General features: G+C 39.0%; 1 pseudogene; it reads right to left on the bottom strand.

Moving 5' to 3' along the window:
- Positions 1-1,853: 1,853 nt before the first annotated feature.
- Positions 1,854-9,430, bottom strand: LOC143680859 (serine/threonine-protein phosphatase PP1-beta catalytic subunit pseudogene; annotated as a pseudogene).
- Between the last annotated feature and the right edge of the window lie 6,313 nt (positions 9,431-15,743).

Consider the following 15,743-nt stretch of genomic DNA (forward strand, 5'->3'; position numbering starts at 1 on the left):
AGATCAGGAACAAGACAAAGATGTCCACTATCACCATTGTTATTCAACATTGTGTTGGAAGTTCTAGCCAGAGCAATTAGACAAGAAAAAGAAATACAAGGCACCAAGTATGCAAGGATGATTCAATATAAGAAAATCAATTAATGTAATACACCATATTAACAAATCAAAGCAGAAAAACAACATGAGTATTTTGATTGATGTAGAAAAGGCATTTGGCCAAATTCAACATCCTTTCTTGTAGAAAACACTTCTAAGAATAGAAGTGTTTCTTCTTTAACATGATAAAGGAAGTACATGAAAAACCCACAGCTAATATCATCCTCAATGGGGAAAGAGTGAAAACCTTTCCCCCAAGATCAGGAACAAGACAAAGATGTCTACTATCACCATTGTTATTCAACATTGTGTTGGAAGTTCTAGCCAGAGCAATTAGACAAGAAAAGGAAATACAAGGCAGCAAAATTGGAAAGGAAGAATAAAACTCTCACTGTTTGCAGATCATATGATACTATATGTTGAAAACCCTGAAAATTTCACAGCAAAACTACTAGAGCTAGTAAATGAGTACAGCAAAGTGGCAGGTTACAAGATCAACACTCAAAAATCTGTAGTGTTTCTATACACTAGTAATGATCAATCTGATGGATAAACCATGAAAAAAATTCCATTAAAATTGCAGCCAGAAGAGTAAAATATTTAGAAATAAATTTAACTAAGGATACAAAAGACCTATACAAATAAAATTACAAGAAATTGCTATAGAAATCATGGAAGACCTAAATTAATGGGAGGGCAAACCGTGTTCATGTACCGGAAGACTAAATATAGTTAATATGTCAATTCTACTTAAATTGACTAACAGATTCAATGCAATATCAATTAAAATCCATAAGCCTTACTTTTCAGAAATAGAAAAGCCAATAACTAAATTTATCTGGAAGGGCAGGGACATAATTTGAGATAAATTTCCCAAATTTATCTTGAGAAAGAAAAATGAAGTCAGAGGTCTGACACTACCTGACTTTAGGGTGTATTATGAAGCTACAGTGCTCAAAATGGCATGGTACTGGCAAAAAGATAGATATACTAACCAATGGAAATGAATAGAGTGCTCAGATTTAGACCCTCTCATCTATGGACAGCTGATCTTTGCTAAGGCAGTCAAGCCAACTTACCTGGGTCAGAACAACTCTTCAATAAATGATGCTTGGAGGACTGGATATCCACATGAAAAAGAATGAAAGAGGATCCGTATTTCATACCCTATATAAAAATTAACTCAAAATGGATCAAAGACCTAAATATTAGAGCTAAGACCACAAAACTTTTAGAAGAAAATACAAGGGAATATCTTATAAATCTTGTAATTGGAGGTGATTTCCTAGATCTTCTACCCAAAGGATGGGCATTGAAGAAAGAAATAGATAAATGGGAATTCCTCAAAATTAAATGGTTTTGTGATTCAAAGAACTTTGTCAAGAAAGTAAAAAGACAACCAGAATATATAAAGAGATTGTTCGACTCAACAACAAAAAGACAAACAACCCACCAAGTTGGATTAGAGAGAAAAGCCATTATTCTAGCAAAAACAAAACACAACAAGTCCCAAATAATCAACCAAGCAACACTAAAACCACATTACAACAGATGGATCATCATGGTTTCACCTGGGTAAACTGTCACATCTAGTTTAACTGGGATGCTTTTCAACTTTAAAAATTGTGATACGTGAAGATGTAACTTTAATGGATAATTTTGGATTTGGATTTAACTTTGTTGAATATTATAACAAGTATACTTATTATAATACAGTGTAGCACATCTTTCTATTACAGAAAAATTTAAGATCCTTTACCCATCTGCTTAAGCTACAGGTGTGACATCTTTAAAAGGCTGTCAAATGGCTGGATGGTTTTACAGTGCACATTTATATATTATGAAGTGTGTCCTTAATAAATCTGATTATTTCTTTACAGAGTTTCTCTCTTCACCTTTTCTTCAGTGGATTAGCTGTTCGAGGTGGAATGACAGGATGTCCAGAATTCAGTCCACCATACTGGTACTTAGCTTTCTTTTTCAGATGGCTTCAATATCTGAAATGAACACATCAAAGTTTCATCCATACTCATCATTTCACCAGCATTATCAAATTCACCACAATAATTTGGGGCTGAAAACAGGGTTACCAATTGTAGTTTAGCAAAAAAATTCACACCCATCTTCAACCATCTGATAAGCACGACTAACCAGGTCCCAATCATGACAATTCAGAAATTTACTGACAATATCAGCTCCAAAAGTGAAGGAAACACCACAATCATTTTCTCCCCAGGCTTGTACGTTATTATCTGGATCAGACCACAGCAAATCATAGAGCGAACCTGTATCAGGGACATCAGTAGGTCTCATAATTCTCTGAATCTGCTCCTTTGATGGCAAGCTTGGTGACAGTCTTCCATGACAGCAGAAGATCGTTTCATCCACAACGGCAGTTCCAGCAATTGGGTGATGAGGCTAGCGACATTCAGCTCCCCATCCATCATTTTGTTGGCACCAGGCTCTCCCTCCCAGCAGTGGGAACAAGGACTTCTCAGTGGTGGAGGCTGTGGGATGGCTCGGCATTGTCTCACCAGTGCCACTGACCGCCCCCGACTGCAGCACCACTCCACATGGCAGTTCTCCCCAGACAAAATATATTTTAAGACAAAACTTATTACAAGAGACAAGGAAGGAACTTTTATAATGATAAAAGGTCAATCCATTAGGAAGATAAAAAATTACGTTCAACAGAGGCAAAAACTGAAAGAACTGAAGAAAGAAATGGATAATTCAGCAGCATTTGAAGACTATTAATAATGGATAGAAAAACTAGCAACTAGGCAGGATATCAAAAAGGAAATAGAAGGCTTGAACAACTCTATAAACCAATAAAATGAGACCTAACAGACATCTTTCAAACACTTCATCCAATATCCACAGAATACACATTCGTTTCAATTACACATGGAACATTCGCCAGGATAAACAATATATTGGGCCATAAAAGTCTCAGTAAATTGTCAAGGATTGAAATCATACAAAGTACATTATCCAACACAATGGAATTAAATTAGAAATAAATTTGGGAAAATCACAAATATTTGGAAATTAAATAACACTTTCCTAAATGACAAGCAAGTCTAAGAAGAAATCAGAGAATAATTTAAAATGGATGAAATAAAAAATGCATACCAAAACTTATGGAACGCAGTTAAAGTAGTGTTTAGAGGGAAATTTATAGCTGTAAAAACCTATATTAAAAAAAGAATGATCTCAAATCAATAATCTACCCTTACAATTAAGAAACTGAAAAATTAAAAGAAAAAAACCAAAGCAAGTGGAAGGAAGGAAATAATAAACAATAGCATGGAAATATACAATAGAAAAACAAAGGAGAAAAATCAACAAAACTAAAAGTTGGTTCTTGGGAAAGATAAAAATAACTGGACAAACTTTTAGTTTGACTGACTAACCTACCAACCTTATAGAAATAACAAGAATTAGAAACAATTGCATGCCAACAAATTAGATAAAATTTGTTAGGAAAAATTCTTAGAAAGAAACAAACTACTGAAACTGACCCAAGAGGAAATTGAGATAATTATTTAAAAACTACCCACAAAGAAAAGCCCAGGCCCAGATAGCTTCACTGGCAAATTCTTCAAACATTTAAAGAGGATTTAATACCAATTCTTCACAAGCCTTTCCAAAAAATAGAAGAGGAGGAGACATTTCCTAATTTACTGTATGAAGTTAGTATTATCAAAACAAGATAGAGACAGCACAAGAAAAAGATGATATGCCAGGACCAAGTTGGATTTATCCCAGGAATGCAAAGGTGATGCAACATATAAAAATCAATCAATGCAATGCACCACATTAATAGCATAGGGAAGAAACTGTATGATGATCTCTATAGAGACAGAAAAGCATTTAGCAAAATCCAGCACTCTTTTTTTAAATTTAATTTAATTTTTTTGGTATGGACAGGCTCTGAGAATCGAACTCAGGTCTCCAGCATGGCAGGCAAGAATTCTGCCACTGAGACACTGCTGCACTGCCCAAAAATTCTGCACTCCTTTGTGATAAAAACACTCAAAAAACTTAGAAGTGAACTTTCACAACTTGATAAAGGACAGCTACAAAAAAACCACAGCTAATATACTCAAGGTGAAAGACTGAATATTTTCCCCCCAAGACCAAGAAAAAGAAAAGGATGCCCTCTTTTATCACTGCTTTTTAACTTTATACTAGAACCCCTAGACAGGAAAATTAGTCAAGAAAAATAAGCAAAAGACATTCAAATTGGAAAGAAAGAGATAAAACTATCTCTATTTACAGAAGACATGATCTTTTATAGAGAAAATGCTAAAGAATCCATTAAAAACTATGAAGACTAAAATACAAAATCAGCAAGGTTTCAGAATACAAAGGCAATATACAAATATCCATTGTATTTCATTATGCTAGCAATGAACAACCTGAAAATGATGTTAAGCAAACAATTTCATTTATAATGGCTGAGAATATTAAATTACTTAGTGTGCTGGTTTGAAATGATGTGTGTACCCTAGAAAAGCCATGTTTTAATCCTAAACCCATTTTGTAAAGGCAGCTGTTTCTTCAAGTCCTTATTCAGTATTGCATGTTTGAAACTGTAATTAGATCATTTCCCTGGAATGTGATTTAATCAAGAGTGGTTGTTAAACTGGATTAGGTAGAGGCATGTCTCCACCCATTTGGGTGGTTCTTGATTAGTTTCTGAAGTCCTATAAAAGAGGAAACATTTTGGAAAATGAAGGAGATTCAGAGAGAGCAGAGAATGCTGCAGCACCATGAAGCAGACAGTCCAGTAGCCAGTGCTTTGGAGGTGAAGAAGGAAATGCCTCCTGGGGAGCTTCATGAAACAGGAAACCAGGAGAGAAAGCTAGCAGATGATGCTGTGCTCACCATGTGGCCTTCCAGCTGACAGAGAAACCATAACTGTGTTCACCATGTGCCTTCTCACTTGAGAGAGAAACCCTGAACTTTATCGGCCTTCTTGAACCAAAGTATCTTTCCCTGGATGCCTTTGATTGGACATTTCTATAGACTTATTGTAATTGGGACATTTTCTCGGCCTTAGAACTGTAAACTAGCAACTTATTAAGTTCCCCTTTTTAAAAGCCATTCCATTTCTAGTATTTTACACTCCAGCAGTTAGCAAACTAGAACACTTAAGAATATAATTAACAAAAGAAGCTTCAAGACATTTATTAAAAACTAACAAAACATTGCTGAACAAAATAAAGATTTGAATCAATGAAAAGATATACCATGTTCATGGATATAGGTTTAATATAGTTAAGTTCACAATACTCCCCAGATTGAGCTATGAATTTGACACACACCTTATCAAAATCCCAGTAGTGTTTTTTGCAGAAATTATCCAGATGATCCCAAAGTTCATATGGAAATGCAGCAGACCAAGAATAGCTAAAACAATTTTGAAAAAGAAAAAAGTTTGAAGACTTCCTGATTTCAAAACTTACTATAAAGCTACAGAAATTGAAAGACTGTTTATCCATAATGCCATATGAACAGACATAGAGATCAGTGGAACAGGATGAATAGTCCAGAAATAACCCTTTATATTTATAGTCAATTGACTTTCAAAAAGGGTGCCAGCACAATTCAATGGAGAGAGAATACACTTTCCAATAAATGGTCTTGGAATAATTGGATATCCACAGGCAAAAATATGAAGCTGTTCCCCACCTGACACCATACACAAGGTTATTACAAAATGGATGAAAGCCCTAAATTTAAGAGCTAAAAGCATAAAATTCTTAGGAAAAAAACAAATATATATCTTTGTGACCTTGGGTTAGGCAATGGTTTCTTAGATTCAAGAAACAAAAGAAAAAAAAAAACCTGATATGCTGGATTTCATCAACATTAAAACCTCTGTGCTTCAGAAGGCCAGAGGAAAGTGAAAAAACAACCCACAGAATGGGACAAAATATTTTCAAATACTATATCTGGTAAAGGTTTATATTCAGAGTATATAACAATAAAAAGGGAAACAACCCAATTTAATAATGGACAAACAGTCTGAACAGATATCTCTCTAAAGAGAGCTATAAATAGCCCAGTAAGCACATGGAAAGATGCTCAACACCATTAGTCATTTGGAAAATTCAAATCAAGGCCACAAGCTACCACTTCAAACCCATTAGGATTGCTTTGAACAAAAAGACAAATGTGGGCGAGGATGTGGTAAAATTGGAACCCTCATCACTGGTGGGGATGAAAAATGGTGCAGCTGTGGTGGGAAACAGTTTGGCATTTCCTTAAAAGTTAAACATAGTTATTATATGACCTCAGCAGTACCACTCTTAGGTATGTATACATCCAAGAGATAAGAAGTCATATGTCCAAACAAAAACTTTTTTATAGCAGTATTATCCATAATAGCCAGCAAGTAGAAACAATCTAAATGTCCATCAACTGATGAATGGATAAACAAAATGTAGTTTATACATACAATGGGATATTGTTCAGCTATAAAAAGAAATGAAATTCTGATACATGCTATACCACGGATGAACCTTGAAAACATTAGTTTTAGTAGAACAAGTGAGATGCAAAAGAACAAATCCTGTATGACTCCATTTATATGAAATAGACAAATCTTTAGAGACAGAGCCATTTGGTGGTTGCCTAAGGATCAGGAGAGATGAGGGGTGGGAGGTGACACTAGGAGTAGAAGTCTGTTTTTAGGGTGATGAAAATGTTCTAAATTTAGATGGTGGTAGTGGTTGCACAACTCTGAATATACTAAAAGCATACATTGTACACTTAAAGAAAATGCATTTTATAGTATGTGAATTACACCTCATTAAAACTGAGAAAGAAAGAAGAAAAGAAGGAAGGGAGGGAGGGAAGAGGAAGGGAAGGAAGGAAGAAAGAAGGAAGGAAGGAAGGAAGGAAGGAAGGAAGGAAGGAAGGAAGGAAGGAAGAAAGGAAGAAAGAAAGAAAGAAGGAAAGAAAGAAAGAAAGAAAGAGAAAGGAAAGGAAAGGGAAGAAGGAAGGAAAGAAAGAAAAAGAAAATAAAGGAAGGAAGCAAGAGTAAGAGGGAGGGAGGGAAGAAAGGAGCTGGTTGAAGGCAGGAGGGAGACCAGGCCTAGTATTTCCTGTCTTCTGCTTTCATGTAGGCAAAATGCTACCTGGACCCTTTTGCAGCCAGGCTCCAGTGCTTTGGGGATATTTGAAAAATACGAAAATGAAATTTTAGCCAGAGGAAAAATTTTTAATAAATTGTACTAATTTAGAGCCTGGATCGGGTTCTAAATGACATTGCTCTGGCCCAGGTTTTTTTCTCCTCCACAGGCTCACCTTTAAGGTAATAAAGGGTCTTCTTTGGAAACTCTTCTGTGACCATCTCCATGGATGAATAACTGAATGGGGTCCTGCCTGGCATCCTCCCCAAAGCACTGTCTTTAGGGGGGTCTTCCCATTGGGTCACCTGACTGCTGCCAGGTGGGTCAGCCCACTTTGGGTTCCCACTGACTGTAACCATTTGGACACATAGTTCCTCAAGCCATCCGATTATGCTCACTGGTGGCAGGAGGCCTCTCATGGAGTAGCTGGAAAATTTCCCTTCTAGGTGAGCACAGCATGGCTTCTGGGCCTTGTGAACCTCTGGGACCCCACTGCCTTCCTGCCTTTGGATAGTGGAGTAGATTTGAAACTGGGTGATGGCATCCTCTTGTGGGTACTTTTAGTAGGGGCAGTGGTGAGGGAATTCTGCTGGCCTCCTTGGGCAGAGGATATGGGCAGCAGGGGCCAGAAAGGAAGAGAAGATGGCGGCACTGGGTGATGACTTTGGCAGATATAGAGCTTACAGATGTGACCAGAGGCTCTGGGCTGGGCAGAGAGGGTTGCAGCCTGCACACTTGGCCAACAGGAGAAGCTTGGGCACTTCAGAAGCTTGGGTGATCCAGACAAAAGCAGGATCAGGGAGAAGACAGCTTGGAGAGGGCCTGAGCTGATCACCTAGAAGGCCTAAAACTTTTAGAAACCCCAGGAATCCTAAATACAAACCCCAAACCACAGCCCCTCCTCTTTACCTGGCCAGGAGGAGGCCTCTCCATCAGTGAGGGAAATACACACACACACACACACACACACACACACACACACACACACACACACATGAATGTATATATTTATACATATGTACTGGCCATTCTGGCAAGAGCTGATGTTGTGAGACCGGCAAACTGGAAACTCAAACAAGGTGGATGCCACAGATTGAAGCAGCAGTTCTTCTCTGGGAACCTCATTTCTTTGCTCTAAAGGCCTGGGCTGAGGGGAGGGGGTCCATCCAAATGTCCACAGTGGGAGTCTTTACTTAAAGTTGACTGGCTGGAGATGCTAGCCACATATACCAAGTACCTCCACAGCAATAACTAGGTCAGTTTTTGGCCAAGCCACTGGGCTCCATGGCCTGAACAAGCTAAAGCATGAAATCAGCCATGCCCTGTACTCCTCACTCCCTGCTCTCACCATACTGGGAACGTGCAGCTCTTCACCCAGATTTCAGGGACCATCACAGGGGGGCTAGCTTAGCCTTGGGGGTTTAATCTTAGCAGTCAAATGGTCTCCCTGGTTGAGTTCTAATCACAGCCACTGTCCTTCCATGCCTCTGTACCCGGCCCTCTACAGTCCCCTCCCACTTTCTGGGGTGGGTAGGTAAGTTTCCGAGGGCTCCAGCCCTCCCACACATGGTTGCCTCTTCCCACTCCTCTGTCTTAACCTCTTGGCAGAGCAGCAGGAGAAAGTGCTGGCCGGCTTACCTGCAGTCCCTAGGTAAGGACGGGTTGGTGGCTTTTTTGCCTGCCTTGGGCACTCCGTTTGGGGTGGGTGTGGGAGTCGTTTTTCACACAGGGTTCCCTCCATAGTTTCCAAGGCCAGCTGTCTGCCTTGTCCCTCAGACAGTTTTGCTTCTAACTGCCCCTAAGGCTTTAGGAGCTCAGGTCCAAGAACATTCCCCTGGCAGCAGGACTTTGCTTTGGAGACATACAGCAACCATGGCTGCTTAGCTTGGTGCCCCTCTACCCGCCCCCTTCCTACCCCATCCCAGGCCCTGGTCCCTCCGCAGAGAGAATACCCCAACCCCATCTGCTGCTTCTCGGCAATTCTCTACCAACCCTGAACTGCGGTCCTTCTCCCCAGTATCCAACGCAGAGCGGGTGGCTGGGGGCCTAGTGCTTCCCCACGGGGCACCCCTGCCCCTCTGCAGTTTGGCTGTCACACGCACCCTTCTATTGGTGATGTCTGTCTGTCTGGCACTGAAGGGACTAATAATCAGGGTAAAGCAGTGAGTACAGTGCCTCTTCTCCATGTTCTCCCCCAGAGACGCCAGTGCCTGGAGGCCTGTGATCCTTTGATTCAGCAAATTTAGAACAAAATGGCAATTCAGGAGCTGAATTTACCTAGCAACAAGATTAGCAGCTGATTTTGCATGTTGGTATTTTTATCCCGGGGACAGGAACCGCTGAGAAAAGTGGCCGCCTCCTGCCCCACCCCCTCCCCTTCCAGGAGCTGCTGCACCAGTGGGCCCTCCAGAAGCTCCTCCTGGCTGATGCCCTGGTTCTGTCTGTCCTTCTCACTTGCGGGGTGGGGGGGAAAGGGGGGAAGAGGTCTCTAACTCATGGGGGAAGAATGATAAGGCTGTCAGTCTCCAGCCTATGAGAAAGCCTGGGACTCAGGGCTAAGAGGTACTTTCCTCTTCTCTTTGTGCCAACCACTCAGCCCCAGCCCCCTTTTCCTTTCCTCATCCCGGGGGGTCCCAGTGCCTTTATACTTTCTGTCTTGGAGCACAATAGCCTCTGGCACTTTGTGTTCATCCGACTAAGGGACTGCTAGGGCCTCTGTACCCCAGAGCATGCAGAGGGACTATTTCCTCTCATCTTCAGTCCTTACTTCCACCATCCCAGATATCTGCTGCTGACTCACCACTATGATCACAATCTTTCACCAATTTGAAGCCTCCAGTGCTGTTTTTAGGGCCATCTTCTAAACTGTCATCTTTAAGGGTAATTATGGCTTTACAGAGAAAATATCATGATGGCCAAACATGTCAGGGCTGGACTTCCAGTTGTAGGTCATGATGGCTTAGACCCACTTTTCTTCCCATCTAAATACACTTGAATGTTGCTGGAAATAATTCAACACTGAGAAAGAGGGCTCTGCCACCTCAGAAAAAGAGATAGGCTGTCTAGGGAATCTCAGTGAGTGACGGCATGGTGAGTTCCCTGGTTTTCTTTTAATCTTTCACATATTCTGGACTGAGGACAGAGAGGACTGAACCTGAACCTTTCAATAAGCATAGATAAAAGCAAACTAACAGGGGTGGGTGACCTGGCTCTCTTGGACCAAAGAACTGGAAAGTGGAAGTCCAACAGAGGACTAGTGGGGCACTCTAATGCTCAACAACCAGGATACTCAGAGGCTGTCCATCAGAGTCCAGTGTCCCCCTGCCTTCCATTGAGTGGTGTAAGAATCCCCAGGTCAAGAGGCTCTGCCTTCTCCAGACAATGCAGGGAAGCACCTTCTGCCCTTGCAGGTGGTACTGGCAGGGTTTGAGCAGGAGCCACAGCAGTACCAGAGAATGAAGTAAGCAAGAACAGCATTGCAAGGACTCTGAAAGCCAAATTGTCATTGGAACTAAAGCTTGCAAATATAGGCTGGAACCTATATGGTAAATATAAAAATAGGGAATGCTTGCTAAAATAGAAGATTTAAATATTCTTAAATATAATAGTTTCCTAACATAATAACCAATATGTCCAGGATGTAACAAAAAATCCCTTGTCCTACCAAGAACCAGGAAAACCACAATTTTAATGAGACAATCGACTAATTGTAATACTGAGATGAATCAGATGTTTAAATATCTGATAGGAGTTTAAAGCAGTCATCATAAAAATGATTCAACAAGCAATTACAACTTCTTTTGAAACAAATGAAGAAATAGAAAATCTCTACAAAGAAGTTTATAACTTTCTTTTTTTTATAAGAACCAAAGGAAAATTATAGAACTTAAAAATAAACTAATCAAAATTAAAAACTCTCTGATGGACTCAGTGGTAGAGTGGAGATGACAGAATAAAATTAGTAAACTTGAAGACAAATCAATAAAATAAACTTAATCTAAACAACACAGAGGAAATAGGAAAAAATGAACAGAGCTGTAAGGGTCTATGGGACAAAACAAAAAGATCCAACATCTATGCCATTAAATTTCCAGAAAGAAGGAAGTAAGCATATGAGACTGAAAAAAATTTTAAAGAAATAATGACTGAAAACTTCCCATCTTTAACAAATCACTTAGAGATTCAAGAAGCTGAGCAAACAATGAATAGAATAAACCCAAAGAAATCCATACCAAGACATGTCATAATTAAACTTCTGAACAATAAAGACAAAGAAAAATCATTTAGAAAAGCCAGAGAGAAAGAATTCATTACTGATAAAAAAAAAACAATTCAAATGACAGAGGATTTCTTATCTGAAACCATGGAAATCAGAAATAAGAAGCAAAACTTTCTTAAGTGCTACAATAAAAGAATTGTCAACTGCAAACTATCCTCAGGAATGAGAGAGAATTAAAGACATTCCCAGATAAAGAAGATAATCTTTTTTTTTTTTTTGCATGGGCACGCAGTGGGAATGAAACCTGGGTCTCTGGCATGGCAGGTGAGAACTCTGCCACTGAGCCACTATTGCCCTCCCAAAGATAATTTTTTGATAGCAGATTTAACCATAAAGAAAATGGCAAAAGGAAGCTCTCCAAGCAGAAAGCAATGATAACAGAAGAAGGCCGGAATCTTTGGAAAGGAAAAAAGAACTAGGACAGGTCAAAATAGAAGCAAACATAATAGACTATCCTTCACTTCATAATTTTAAAAATTTTATGTTATGGTTAAAGCAAAAATTATAATACTATCTGATGCATTGTTCAATGTAGATAGGGTAAATACTTAAGACAATCACATTTTTTAATTTGGGAGAACAAAGGACCTTAATGGAAGTGAAGTTTTTACATTTAACTCAAAATGATAAAATGTTGACACCAGTAGATTGTGACAAGTGTATGCATATGGTAATATCTAAAACAACCATTAAAAAACTATATAAAGTGATATACAAAAACATTGCAAATAAATCAAAACAGTAATAGAAAAAGGTTTAAGTAATCCATAAGAAGGCAAGAAATAAAGGGAGCAAACAAAAGCAAATAGTTAAATGACAGACTTAGCCTTAACATGTGAACAATTACATTAAAATGTATATTTTAAATGGACTAAATACACCAATTAAAATACAGAGATTGGCAAAATGGAGCTAAAGAACCATGATCCAACTATACACAATCAACAGAAACTCACATCAAATGTAAGATGTAGGTGGGTTGAAAATAGAAAGATGGAAAAAGATTGTCTTAAATTGCCTGAATTGCCATAACAGATACCACAGCTTTGTTGGCTTAAGCAACAGGGACTTATTGTCTCAAGAGTTTTGGAGGATAGAAGTCCATATCAAGGTATCAGCAGGCCATGCTTTCTCTGAAGTCTGTAGTGTTTTGGTGGTGATTTGCATTAATCAGCGTTCTCTAGGGAAGCAAAATTGATATGATACATCTGTAAATATTATAAAATTTTTATAAAATTATCTCATACAGCTGTGGGGATGCTTAAGTTCAAATTCCATAAGGTAGGCTGCATGCTGGGAACTCCAATGAAGTTTTTTGATGAGTGCCTCAGGAGAAGCTGACTGGCTGGACTAGAAATGGTAATTCTCTCTTCTGACTGATCAAATCAGCACTTTTCCTCTGAAAGCCTCAACTGATTGGATGAGACATCTCTCATTGTTGAAGGCAATCTCTTCAATTGATTATAGATGTAATTAGCCATAGATGCAATCAATTTACTGATAATTTAAATCCACGAAATGTTTTCACAGTAACAATCATGCCAATGCATGCTTGACAAGACAGCTGGACACTATCACCTGAGCCAAGTTGGTACAGGAACCTAATCATCACATGGCTAATCAATCTTTGCCTCTGTCACGTGGTGGTCTGTCTCTTTCTGTCTTGTCCTGTGGATTCCATTTGGCCCCATCTTAATAGGATCTTCAAAGATCGTATTTACAAAAGATACCACACCCACAGGGCCAGGGTTTAGGACTTGAAGATCCCACTTAAAAATGAGTTCCCATTCACAAGACCAGGGGGTTAAATGTGAGCATAACTTGTAGGAACATTATTTTAAATTTCTAACAAAGACATATCATGCAAACATTCTTTTTTTTTTTTTTTTTGTATGCTGTATGGCAGGTCACATTTCATTATTTTTCCATGTGAGTATCCCATTATTGCAGCACAATTTGTTGAATTCTTGTTTTTTATTATTGTTGTTTTTTATTTGTTTGTTTTTTTGGGAAGTGCATGAACCAGGAATCAAACCTGGGTCTCCACATGGCAGGTGAGAATTCTACCACTGAAGTATCCCTGCACCCCACAAACATTCATTTTTAAAAGTGTGATGTTTTGATTAGGCAGTTAAGCCAGCTCAACTGGGACACAGTAGCCTCTTCAATAAATGGTGTTTGGAGAACTGGATGTCTACATCCAAAAGAATGAAAGAGGACCCCTATATCACATCTTATATAAACACTAACTAAAAATGGATCAAAGATCTAAACATTAGAGCTAAGACCATAAAAATTTTAGAAGAAGATGTAGGGAAGTATCTTAAAGATCTTATGATAGCAGGCAGTTTTCTAGACCTTGTACTCAAAGCACGAGCAATGAAATAAGAATAGATAAATGGAAACTCCTCAAAATTGAACACTTTTGCGCATTAAAGGAATTTGTCAGAAAAGAAGAAGAAAGACTTTTGTCTCCCATACGCAATGGGAGACAAAAGTTAGAAACCACGTATCAGATGAGGATTCAATATCCAGAATATATAAAAAGAGCTTACAACTCAATAACAAAAAGACAAATAACCCAATTAAATAATGGGTAAAAGACACAGACACAGATTTCCAAAGAGGAAATATAAGTGGCTCAAAAACATATGAAAAGACACTCAACTTCACTGGTTATTAGGGAAATGCAAATCAAAACCACAATGAGGCATGATGGCAGCTTAGTGTCTGGAATTTAGTTTGTCCTCCTGAGCAGCTAGTAAACAGCCAATTAGTGCAGAACAACTGCTGGGGCCACATCAGTGACCAGACACATAGCATATACCAGTCTGGATCATGTAGACCAGCTATGATCCCGTACAGAACTGTAAGTTCCCCCAAGCTACAGAGGCCAATGCTCCTCACTCCATAGGCACAGCAGGCTGGATCCTGGAGGGGAAAAGTAACAGACTTTACTAGCAGAAAGAGCTTAGCTCAACCAAGTTCCAATTGAGGAATAAACAAATTCTGACTACTGAAAATAAGTCCCCAATGTAATCAAGAAATTGGGATTCAAGGAATGATTTTGATTACTGAATCATATTCCTTTTTGCTTTCTGGGATATTGGAGTAGACAGAGGGGAATACCTAACATCCCTAAACTATAATTCAGCTGCCCTGATATATGAAATGATTGTAAAAGCCCTTAACTTGTGGGCTTAACTTTGCCACTGTAAGAGCTGTTACACCCTTTATCTGGCTATTTTTTCATGGGACAAAAGCCTTAATGCTAATGAAGAATTTCAAGTCAGCCATTAACTAGCCTCAGACCCAGACATATGTAAATCATATCAGCTAGATTCTGCTATTGAAAGACATCTTGTCTCCCTTCCTTTTGGCTTACACCTTTAGTACTGAAGTGATAGCTCTGCCTCTCCTCCTTTCAACTTACGTTCTCCTATTTAAATGATAATGATAACAGTCTTCTTCTCTACTTTGAACTTGCTATTTGAAATGAACTCATCTCCCCTTGTTAAAATTCTTAAAAATCTTGAACTCCCTAAACTTGTGGAGACAGACTTCGGGCCACTAGGCCATCTGATCTCCTACTAGGTGCCTAGTAATAAACTCTTTCACTCTTTGAAACCCCTGTGTTTCAGGAATTGGTTATTGAGTGTGATAACAAAGCATCCATAGCCTTTGTCTGCTAACAGCAGTGCAGATAAACCTGGAATAAGGACTAAAAGTACTAGGAGTTTTTGCCCCCACAGAGAGAGGGAAGGGTTGATTGAAAAAAAAAAAGAGACTTTTTGAGTCTCAAAATAGTACAAAATACTGCAAAAGAGCTGGACCCCAAGAAAAGGGGCTACATAGAGCCTGGAGATATACAGAGTCACATACTAACTTAACTCTTGATTCACAAAGTCAAGGAGTGGTGGGGTCCAGCTCTGAAAAGGCTTTTTTTTTCTTCTTTTTTTCTTCTCCTTACCAGCTCATTGGATATAACTGCCTCAGGCAAGGGCAGAATTAAGCTTGTCTAAAAGACAAGGTAAATAGGTGAAAGGAGTTAATGCCCTAAAGGTTATATCTTCCCCAAGAGAAAGGTGTGGCGCAGCTCAAGTGAAATCCCTCCTTCAAGGAATGCAGGCCCCAGGGACTGGAAAACTGAAGCAATTAATGCCAACCTACAACCTCACAACCATATCCCACCAGGGAGTGTCTGCTGAAATTAAAGGCAC

This window comes from Tamandua tetradactyla, chromosome 1, assembly GCF_023851605.1.
Source record: "Tamandua tetradactyla isolate mTamTet1 chromosome 1, mTamTet1.pri, whole genome shotgun sequence".
In the NCBI taxonomy this organism is placed as follows: Eukaryota; Metazoa; Chordata; class Mammalia; order Pilosa; family Myrmecophagidae; genus Tamandua; species Tamandua tetradactyla.